Genomic DNA, 12,532 nt, shown 5'->3' on the forward strand with positions numbered 1-12,532 from the left:
GTCAAATTGGCCAAAAGTCGTGACAAACAGCTCTCAAATTTACAAACTGACTTATCACACATATAAGTTTTTTTTTCCTTACCAAAATGCTATGCCAAACAGGCTGAATGAAGATAGGAAAATAAGGATTAAGAAAAATGATAATTTTTTATCTTAATATAAAACCTAATTAATTAATTTGAAGAGATTAGTGATGTTAGTTAAATTAGTTAATATGATATGTTTTTTTTTTAAAACACTTTAAGCATTTTCTTTAATTCCTTCCCTCCTTTTCCTGTTTAATTATTGTTTGAAAAATATCAATAGGGTTAATTGAGTAAAAAATTGATAAACATGTAAAATATATCTTATATATAAGAGCAACATGAATTTTTTAATTAGCTTTTATATTAAGAATTAGATGAGTAACTAAAAACGTCATAAAAACATTAACATTATAAAAAAGCATTTTTAGAAGCTTTTTAATGTCAAAATATAAAAAAAGTACTAAACTTAGGAGCGTAAGTTGTGATGATGTTCTGATTTGAAACTGACCTTCTTATGAGATTTTATCCCAATTTCTTAACTTCATACATCATTCACAACATCTCCCCATTTTCATTGTATTAATAATTAAGGAATCGAATGGGCAAAAGTAAAATAAAAATATTACTTTACTATAATGTAAATAAATTACAGAGTACAAGTACATTTAGTATTCTAATTTTATTTTCTAAGTATATTTAGCACTCTAATCTTTCCAATAATGCGTCCTATACTTTGATTTTATTTTCCAAGCACTTGAGAAATAAGATCTGAAAATACTGCATTCATTTTTATCCCAAATTATATGAAAAATAATCATAGTTTGGAGAAAGGTAAGGGAAGTACAAGTGTAACACTTTCGAAAACCTTCCTTTTACTTGGTCAAAAAATACTCAAAAAGTTGGGAAATTTGTATCTCCTCGGCGGTCTACGTTAATGTTTTAAGAAACACAACCTACAAGTTCGTGGTCTTGTGATCCTTCCATTAGAACTATACTTGTTGGTGATCCTTTTTTTTTTTTTGAGTTTTAATAAATTAATTATGTTTCTATTCCTTTTTGGCCAACAAATTATGTTCTAGATTGAGTAAAAGTATCTTCATTTCTATGAATCATCTTTTTGTATTATAGGACATTTCTTTTTTTGAAGTCTTGGGTTTCAATAATATATACCACTGATGCCCTATTACAAGTCACTTATAAAAAAATTTAATTTTAAATATAAGTCATTTGTAGGGTTATTATTAATAACTGTTTTCTAAATTTTAATTCCATTTAATTTCCATTGAAAAGAGAGAAAGAGGAGAAAAATGAAAGAGTGATTTGTAAACAAAAAAATTAATTAGGAAAAATTTATAAAATTATATCAAATTAGTGCATTTTTTTCACTAGGTAAGAATGTGCCATAACTGACTTATAATAATGACTTAAATGATAAGATATATCTCATAATTTTAAAGACAACTAATATTTTTTATTTAAAATAACTCTAAGAGTGTATTAAAAATACTTACTTAAAAAATAATGAATAAAAAAAAAGGTGGAAAAAATTGGACTCTTGCGTATGCGTTTGGTAAAAATGCAGGAGACAATTTACTTTCATCTTTCAGTGTTGATTTTCACGAGTCATGGTCCTCTTTTCATCATTTACCCCCCACCCCCTCCATTATTATTATTCCCGAACAGAGAACCAGAGGACGGTTCTGCTTCGTCACTTAGCAAATAGCAACACATGGCCTACTAGGCTGGTGAAGCTAGTCTTGGACAGCGACAAACTACGTTTACTGTGCCATCTCACTTGTCAAAATTTTGGTGTCGACACGACAGCGAATGAATGAAATGACGCGGGAAGCACATTTCTCCCATTTCCACTCCTCTTCCTCTCCCCAACGTGCCGGCCTCTCTTCTCTGTCTTCCTCACCTTTTCTTCTACCCATTTTCATTCTATTTCTGTTCTAACCAAATCCCAATCACTCTATGTTCCTTCTTCAACCATAGCTCTAAGAGTATGGCTTCCAGCTCTGCTTTCAGATCGTCGAGAACGCACCAGAGACAAGTCCCCGCTACTCACTCTCATGGATATTCTTCTTCTTCTTCGCATGCCACTTCAAATTTGAATTCAACTACTGCTCATGGGCAAATCCCGCCGCAGCCTGCTCGATCTAGAACTCCTTCTGCTTCTCCCAGGCGGATTCTCGCTCCGAGTAATCATACTGCTCGTTTGGATGATGATGAACAAGGTGATCCCGAGTTCATTTGAACGATATTGTTTGAAAGCCTACTTCGTTTAAAGTTTCTGTTTTTATTTCCTGCCATCTTCTTTTTGTTCTATGGGGGGTGTTCGATAAGGGTAAGTAGCTCCAATGCCATGCTGGGTTGGACAGACAATGGAATTCTGTTTTGGCGCAGATTTTTATTGTAATGTGTTCTTTCTTGTATGGTACGGTTACACTTCGAACCTAATTGCCATTATTAGGTTATAATGGCAATAAGTATTTTCTTTCTTTGTTTTTTTGGGTGTTATCTTTATGGGCCTTACTATATTAATCAGAAGTCCTATTTGCTTTCCTCTATCAAAAATGAAAGATTTAAGTGCCTTTATTATTTCTGTATTGTTATATTTAGAAAGATTTAGGCGCCTTGTGGACCCAAGTGTTTTAGAGTGTTAAGGTCATTGACCAGTTGACCACTTCAATCAAAAGGTTAAGCTAAAGTGAATGGCCATTGGTAGTTTTATTACTATCACTAACTGACCTCTTCACTCAAAAGCCCTCTAGTATCAAGGAGTTCATAAAACATGGGCCACCTTATGGTGAAACCACATTAAAATATGAAGAGTGTAAGCAGAAGAAAGTTCCATATGTGTCTTGGTCATGGAGGCTTTGCAACCATGTTACTGATCACTATAGTCTTTTAACTCAAAAGTTGAAGTTGCCAAGTGAAGTCCATGAATATTGTCTTATTATAATTTCCTCCTTATGGATTCTTCCTTTTGGTTTTAATATGCTAACGAGTCATTGTATTCAATTTTAGAAATCAATGTAATCATTAATTATCTGGGTAAAGGACTAACCTATCAGCTAGCTAATGCTTTTAATGATTTTCTGCATACCTACTGTTTTGAGATTTTCTTATGATATTCGATTGTTGCTTTTTATATTATTCACATGTTTGCAGAATCTTCTGGGTGGTGGATGTTTCAGCTATATATTATCATCTTTTTAGTAGTTAGTCGAAAGGAGATCCTTCAAGCTTAGGCAACTGGTGCTATCGTTAACAAACATTGTTCGTTAGCGGGGTAAATGCATACTGAGTTTGATCCTTTATTTTTTCCCTCCTTAGATTCTCAAAGGGTTAGAGTTGCTGTGCGACTTCGGCCAAAAAATACTGATGAAATTCTTTCAGATGCTGACTTTGCTGACCATGTTGAATTGCACCCGGAGGTAATAATAATTACCACTAATATGAAAATCAGGCCAGCCCTCAACCTTTTTCAAACAGAAATTCTTGCATCTCCTTCTATGATTGTCATGCATGTGGTTTACATATGAATGGCATTCACCAAAAATTATTGTGTAGTTCAAGGACTTTCTTTTCAGAAAAAAGTTTGATTCTTTATTATTTCTTAATATTTTGGTTTGGGTCCGTGTAGCTGAAGCGGTTAAAGTTGAGAAAAAACAACTGGAGTTTTGAGTCTTATAGATTTGATGAAGTTTTCACAGAAACTGCCTCTCAGAAGCGAGTTTATGAGGTTGTTGCCAAACCTGTAGTTGAGGTAAGTGACCATCACTATATCTGTTTGAATTATAATCAATGTTTTGATTTCACTGAAGATTATGCCACAAGTTTGACTCTTCATTTGCTTTTTGGGGCCAAACGTCATTCTTCATTCTTAACTACGGTAGAAATGTTGATGTGTTTTTGCAGAGTGTATTGAGTGGATATAATGGGACAATTATGGCTTATGGTCAAACAGGTACTGGTAAAACTTACACGGTTGGAACATTGGGTAAAGACGATGCCTCAGAGCGTGGCATTATGGTTAGAGCTTTGGAAGACATAATTGCCAACACATCCGCATCTGATAGTGTTGAAGTTTCCTATTTACAGGTATTCAAACCTGACCAGAACGTTTGGCCTTTTAGGTAGTTGTGGAGCTGTGTGGTGGCTTCTGTTGAGTAATTGTGAGTAGCAGCTAGTTCTTTAGTTTCTGCAGAAGCATGGCCACACAATCTTTGAGTTATGAAAGTGCTATGGTATTTTGCAGTTTTTTCATAACTAAGTCATACTTTAGGTTCAAGATACATTATGATCAACTGAAAGAATGTGCTAAAATTTGGGATTTAAAAGTTTCATGCAATTTTAAAGCAAGTAATAAATAGTTATATTGATTTAAACTAATTATGATTTGGACTAATTTAAACCCAAACAAGATAGGATCAGATAAAAGCCTAATTGAAAATAAATGAAAAATCCCTAACTTTTAAATAAAAATAATTACTAAACACAATAAATTTAATTAAGTTTTAAACTTTTCTATGTGCAGCTGAAGTCTTCAATTCACCATCAATAGGTCTAAAGGCACCTGAATTGATCTCTTAACAAAAAATGTCATGGATAGATGGGTTGAGTCAATCTATGGTTGCGAAAATTAGTAGTAGATTTAACACTATCGAATGGGGAAAAAAGATGTAGCCATTGTTGAGAGTGAGGTGGCTCTTGAGCGTGTCATAGCTTACACGTGAGATTGTTAGAGTCGTAAAAAATATTCTTGGACTTAATTGCATCAACTCTTTGTTTTGGTGATTCTTTGACAGTGTATTAAATCTTATTAGACCCAGTGGTCTCCACTTTGATCCTTGTTGCCCATAATTTGGCTATTAAATTTCCTTTTCTAGTTTTATCTATATCAGTATCAAGTACTTGGGTAGCTCTTTACTGCATTTTACATTCAGTGTGTTGATTCATGATGAGACAGCCAATTTTTGGCTCTTGCTTAATGGTCTAAACACTTAGGTTGATCTTCCGCAAATTTGGTGTCTCAATCTGAGATGTTGCCATCCGTTTTCTTTTTTAATTGGTTTTCCACTGAGGTTTTCAACATCGGGTCTGCTGCCCTAATTCCTGGTCACTTTTACCACCTCTGCTAATAAGATCCTAAGGGTGAGGCATTTTGTTTTAACTCAACCTGCAGCTCTACCGTTGTTGAAGTTGCTAATATATATCAGTTTTTGACCACTCTTTAGTATTATCAATTTGCTATTTCGACAAATTAGATAGTTATGTTTATTTTATGGTATTCTTCCTCCAGTTGTATATGGAGTCCATACATGATTTACTTGCTCCAGAGAAAAGTGACATTTCTATACATGAAGACCCAAAGAGCGGTGAAGTGTCATTACCTGGTGTTGAAGTGGTTAAAGTTCAAGATCTTGATAGTTTCATGCAGTTACTTGAACTAGGTGAGGTAAATCGCCATGTAGCTAACACAAAGCTGAACACAGAATCCTCTCGGAGTCATGTGATTCTTATGGTGTGTATACAACTATCTATCTTTTTCCTTCGCTTGTATAATTCAGGATATTTGTTCGATAGTACAACAAATTTTGATTCTGTTTCTTCTATAGGGAATGTAAAACACTGAATGCTTAATGTCCCTTTGTATTTCAAGGTTCAAATTCGCAGATCTATTCTTGGGAAAAAGGTAGAGGACACTACTTGTCAAGATAAAAGCATCAGCAATGATCTTTATGTTGACAACAATAAACCTATGATTCAGAAGAGCAAGTTGCTAATTGTGGATCTTGCAGGATCTGAAAGGATAGACAAATCTGGTTCGTCTAATTATTATTATTATTATTATTATTATTATTATTATTATTATATATTACTCATGACTGCTGTTCAAGATCTATTGCCAGGATGTGCTTGTATTATAATTTTGTTTTTCTCTGATCCTTTTAAGGGCCGTGCAATATGTTTTTGCTTGTCATTTTTGGACAAGATGCTATCTTTATTTTTTAATTTTAATATATTTGACCAGATTTTACTTCTAGATAAGATTATAAATTCATTATCATGTGCAGTTCCTAATCATAATGGTTTGTATGAAATATCCACTTAGATGCATTTCCTCTTGTTGTAGGAAGTGAAGGGCACTTGCTTGAAGAGGCTAAATTCATTAATCTTTCTCTCACTTCACTTGGAAAATGCATAAATGCATTGGCCGAAAAAAGCCCGCACATACCAACAAGAGAGTCCAAGCTTACAAGGCTACTTCGCGATTCATTTGGAGGTCATATTCATAATTTTTTGATTTCCTTTTTTGGCCCATATCTCCAAAGCTGCTAACTGTAACAGTTTGTAGCATCCGTGCTGATAATGCTTATGGTTTGTGCTAGCAAAAACAAGTTTATAAAAGATGAATGCTAACTTCCATACCTCAAGACATGAATATGTAACTTTTTTATAATGACAACATGGCATTCATTATCTCATGACTTTTGTATGACATAATTACATAGTGCATATAGTTTATTGTGCGATTCAAAGGCAGAGATGGCATATTTATCTTAAAACTTTTTTGCTTGCAATGTTCTTTGGCTCCCTTTGCTTGAAAAATGTATAAATGTATTAGCCGTATAGAAGCCCACAGGTGTCACACGGGAGTCCTATCTTCCAACTTTAATTCATGGTTCATTTCAAGGTCATCTGCATAACGTCTATTGTTCTTAAAGTAATTGTGGTTCCACCCATCAGTTTATTGTTCATAAAGTTTTTCTTTTAACAATTTTTACTCTTGGAAATAGGGTCTTCAAGGACTTCTCTTATTATAACAATTGGGCCTTCTGTGAAGTGCCATGCAGAGACTTCTGGCACAGTAATGTTCGGACAGCGAGTGAGTTAGTGATAATCTATTTATGGTTTCTAGACATTATATATTTTGCATTTTAACCTTGCTGCTACTGCACTTCCCCCATCCTCACAATTGAGGAGACTCATCTCTTTCTCTTGCATATCGTTATTACTATTTCATGTATGGATTTTATTGTTTTCATTTGATTTTAGCATTGAATGCATATTTATGCTTTCTGCAATCTTTTTTGCCCTAGAGCGAGGCCTTCAAACTGTTTCCCAGATGATTCAAATTTGTTTAGGATTGATTCAAATCAGAATGTACTGAGGGAATTTATTCTAATCCAAACAATTTAAGAAATTTAATAGTGGCTGATCATTATATTCTCATTTAATGGCAGTTTCTTGTTATTAAATTTGTATGGATAAGTTATAATAAATTTTACTTCAAGATTTTCGTCCAATAAAAAAAAAAAAAGGTTAAGCAAGGTGGCAATAAATTCATAATTTCTGAGAATGATTTTGGTATGACTACCCGTAGGTTTTATTATAAATGGACTGCTACCTGGTTAGGGAATCTTGGGAACAGTTTATACCTTAAAAATAGGAAAAATGACAGAAAAATCCCTGCTGAATTTTGAAAAGACAAATAGGCTATGCTAACTACTCTTGTAATGGTTTTGACTATACTTGCAATGGTCTTTATCACTCAAAGTATATCAAAATCACCTTTTTGTCATTTTGAAATTCAATGGGCATCTTTTTGTCATTTTCCCTTAAAATATGCTTTCAAGTAGATGTTGCAATAGATTATTCTTAAGTATGCACAATAACCTAGAGCTTCATTCATGGACTTTCTTGTCTCATTTTGCAATTGTTTCTAGAATGTTCTGGGAGTCCATGAGCAGAATGTAATTTAGTTTTAAGGATGCAAGAATCCTGATTCCGAAAGACCCAAGTATAGAATTTTCATAGCAAGCTGGATTTTAAATTTTTTGTAATTCTTTTTAAATTTTTTCACTTTACCCCGTTTTTCATGTTATTACATCATTTAATTTAGAGATCTCTTTTCAGTTAAGTGGTTGATGTTTGTCCTGTTTTGATTACATGAATATGATTTTAAATAAAGATATAATATCATTTTGTGACACTTGGAAGGGGGGATCAGTAGCGCAGTTAATATTCTGTGGCTGGTGTGACATGACAATACAGTAAAAGATGCGATGAGGGTGGCGTCATTAACCATGCCTTATCATCGTTTGTTAGCCCTTTTCAATTAGAGTGTATCTAATACGTGATCAATATGGACATGGGAAATGTTGATACTGCATCATATCAGCTACAATGAAGAGCTAATGGTTCTCAAGGTAGATAAATTTCCTCTCACAAGTTTTCTTGCATAATTGCAGGCAATGAAGATTGTGAACAAGGTAAAGCTCAGAGAAGAAGTTGATTATGAAGCTTTATGCCGTAAACTTGAAAATCAAGTGGACCTTCTTACTGCAGAAGTTGAAAGGCAACAGAAGTTGAGAGAAAATGAAAGACACATGTTGGACAAGCAGCTCAAAGAATGCCAAGGTGCTTTAATTGAAACAAAGAAAAGTCTGCTTACAAGGTCTGAGGTAGTTGTTTCTTCTTCTCTCTTGCAGTTTAAAAGGCCTTTGCACATAGAACACGTCAGGCTTTCAAGGCCATGGTTTTTCCAAGTTTCCTGTGTTTCAAATTTCCAATTTTCATATTAATTTTTGTCCTTTTGTAACCTTCAAATGCTGGCAGTTTCTACAAAAGGAAAACATGGATTTGAAAGGGGAATTAAAGGACATTTTAAGCGAACTTAAATGTCAGAAAGATCAAAATTGTTCGTTGCATGAAGTGGCTGCAAATCTGGAAAGAAATATGAGGTATATCGTCTGTGAGGTCAAGCTTTTGTTCCTTTCCTAGTTCACTCTTGATCTGTGCCATTTCAGTTCTCAGTGATAATAACGTTTTACAATTTCAGAGCATTACATATATGTTCATTAACTGGATTGTTACCACTCTTGTCTTAACCCCAAATCAATTAAATCTTATGAGATACTTTAATACCTTTGAAGCACCCAAAGAAGTGGCGACTTTTGGACATCTCTTTTCTTCAGACCTCTGTAGTCGATATATTGAAGGTGGCTAATACAGTTTGATAAGAGAAAACTAAGGATTAAAAAACTTGGGAAAAAAGGAAATTGTGGGGTAGTAGTTTTCTGGAAATTGATCCTTGTCAATGATTTTTCCATTTGGCCATTCCTAGGGTCTAGAAGTGCAAAGAATTAACTTATTGCTGTCCCTATTTCCGTCACAACTCATAGCATAGCCTACATAATGAGGAAAAGGACAGGGGATGGTAAAAACCTTATTGGATTCGTTGGAACCAGTATTGTGATCATCAGCCAAGATGATGTTTAAACTGTGCTTCCTGACTCGAAGACTCCTGTTCTTTGCTTTGGTACTTAAACCTGCCATATTTGAGGAGAACGCACTTCCTGGTTTCTCTAATCTAATTCTGTTTACATCATTCTTTCTTTAGAGCATCAAAATCAGGATACTAGCATATTTGCATCATTTTTAAGGGATTTATCTGAGTTACCATTGCTTAAGACATAATAATGACCAAGTTCTGTCCAGAGCTAATTGATAAATTCTATTCATGAATGCATTGAGTACAATCTGGATTGTATAAAGCTTATACGTAACCCCCTCAGATACAAGTGTATGTACAAAATAAAACAACAGCAAACTCATTGAAAGGTAGAGGAAAAATACATAAAACAGAACACACGCTGCAGAGTAACAAGTCACGTGACTAAACTTTGAATCTTCAATGGTAGCATGGCCTTGCTACCTGATGTGGATGCTTTAAACATTTCTCGACCGAAGCAATAACTTTATCCTTGCTGTAATGTTCTGTTTGTTCATAAGAGACATGTATCAATTATAATTTACTAGAGGACTATTTATGGATAAGTAAGAAATCTTTATAATCTAGGGCTACAGGCATCTTAAATTCACATGGAAAATGGGTGGAAAAAATTTCCCATTGTTAGTAGGCTCATGAGAACCATTATTCAAATCCCTGTTAAGCCCTACTTGCAAATTGAAAACCCTTATTGACAGGGCAAATTAAATGGCTAGTTAAGAGGTGTCTGCATCAAACTGTCTTTTTGGGGTGGAATTCTTACTTCCATGTCAATGGGTATTGATGATGTTTATTTGACCATAAGTAGCAACAACTCCGTGAAAATTCTGCAATTCAAGAAGTACTGGCAGAAACCACTCAGATGTATGAGAGGAAAATTGCAGAGTTGATTAAGCAGATTGAAGACAGGCATTCTTGTGATGAACACGCTGCAAAAGAACTAGATACGATACATAAGCTTCTAGATGATCATCAAAAGTCAATTCAGGTTTGTAATCAATAAACTAGTTTCAGAAATAGCTGATAATGTTGCTATGTATTGTCTCTATAAAAATGATATAAAAATTCTGCACCTTGTAGCTGGCAAATTTTTTGGGTTAAGTATGTATTATGGTTGGTACACACACACACACACACACACACACATATACGTTCGTACATGGTTTATATGACTTTTTGGAATTAGTTTCAACATTGTGTTTTCTTGTAAGTCATTTCTTGCACAAATTTTGTTTGCAAATCTCCCATATTTCAGAACATAATGATAACATATTTCTAATACATTATATTTCCATACATTTCTTTTTATTCCTTTGTGAGAAGCAAAAACTAGAGAACGCCGCATGTCAAAGGGCTCTGGCTGAAACCACTAAAATGCATGAGAAACAAGTAATGGAGCTAGTTAAACAGATAGAAGATGAGCACCGCCGATTTGAATGTGCACAGGAACAATTAGACTTGGCAAAGGGACTCCTAAGTGATCAGCAAGACTTAGCACAGGTGAACTTGGTCAATATTTTTACAACTTATTTATTTAACAACCTGTATTTCTTTTGGTACCTTGCCCTTTGTTATGACGAAGAATGATGTTAATTTTCTCTCAACCTGTCTGCCAGTTCCGGAAGCACAATGCATATTTACCACTTTTTAATTAGCTATACAGATTAAGGAGTTTTCATAGAGTATAGTCATTGCACTGTTGAGGACATTACCTGTGCTTTTCAGTGAATCTTATCTAATGGTGTTAACCCTGTTGCTACATTTCTTTTATAGGTTTTGAATAACCTTAAATTCATAACTTTTATGTGGTTTGTTGGTACTTTTATTTGTTTCAAGAACCAGAAGCAGGGAGAGATTGATGAACTTCGGGCGAGATTACAAGGAATGTCCCATTTACATGATGCTACTACAAATGAACTCCATTTGTTAAAATCAAAATATCAAAATCTATTAGAGAGGGAGGTAAGTGAAAATGGATTGGTCTGCTCGAGCTCTGCTTTCCTTAAAATGTTTTGGGATCTACACCAGTGACTAGTGCGATCCATTTTATGAGCTTTATGACTATCTATTCTTTAAAGAAAAATTAAAAGCTATCAGTAATTAATTCTTGAAGGTTACACTGAATGAGGAACTTCATGCCATGAGGCAAAGACTCCTGACAGAAGAGGAGCAGAGAAAAGATGTTGAAAATGAGCTGTTTAAACTTAAGAAGAATGTGTCTGAAACTGAGAATGATATCAAGGCAATTTCTGTTATTTATTTGATCTATGTTTTTATTGTATTGTTGATCTTGAAAATCTGGTTCTAATACCTTCTTATTTCTTTGAATTAGAAAGCTGTTTTGAAGGAAAGTAGCCAAAATACATTCAATGAAGCTTTGGAGCATGGATCCCCTGTGATGTCAAACAAGATTAAACCATCAAAGGAGACAATCTCTAGTCAGAAGGCTGCCATTGCAAAGATATGCAAAGAAGGCAAGAAATCTTTGGAGTTATTTCATTTGATGTTTGGAAAATAACCTATGTGTATATTATTGGTCTATTAATTTGCATGCTCTTTGGTGAGAAATATTCAGTGGGTTTTCAAAGAATATTAGAGTTATTGAAGTCTGAGGACTCGGATACCCAAATCCAAGCTCTAAAGGTGATAGCCAATCTGGCTGCTGAAGGTACAGGACATGAAATGATGCCATTCTCTCCTTTATCTCTTGATTAGAAATGGAGATTTATCATTGTTGCTCGCTGCATATGCTTTTTTATTTTAGTTTTCTTGCTAAGTTTTTGAGTTGGTTTTTCCTTGCATATCTTATTTTACTGAAATTTCATTTGTTACTTACTTGGATGTTCAGCAAAAGAATTAGATATAATAAGAAACCATTAGAATTAGGTATAATGAAGTTGCATTAAGGGGGTGTTTGACAACCTCCAAACCATGGTTTCAGAAGCACTTTTTCACAAAACGAGGCAAACTCCTCCACATATTTATTTCGTAAACTATAAAAGCACTTCTGAAACTATGGTTTGGTTTCTATCCAAACACCCCTTAAAATTTTAAATATTAATATAGATGTGATATGTGGTAATAGTAATAGTGAGGGCAATTAGGTAAATAATGAGAGGGGTAAGTCTATAAATAGGATATGAAATGATGTATTGGGGGTTGATTGAGTTGATATTTTACTGTTTAGTACATTTCTTTTCTCTAC

General features: G+C 34.1%; 1 pseudogene; it reads left to right on the top strand.

Moving 5' to 3' along the window:
- Window positions 1–1,931: 1,931 nt before the first annotated feature.
- Window positions 1,932–11,995, top strand: LOC114745682 (kinesin-like protein KIN-UC; annotated as a pseudogene).
- Window positions 11,996–12,532: the final 537 nt, after the last annotated feature.

The sequence above is a fragment of the Neltuma alba genome, unplaced genomic scaffold (genome assembly GCF_004799145.2).
Source record: "Neltuma alba isolate B1F8T4 unplaced genomic scaffold, ASM479914v2 tig00004750_pilon, whole genome shotgun sequence".
Taxonomy (NCBI): domain Eukaryota; kingdom Viridiplantae; phylum Streptophyta; class Magnoliopsida; order Fabales; family Fabaceae; genus Neltuma; species Neltuma alba.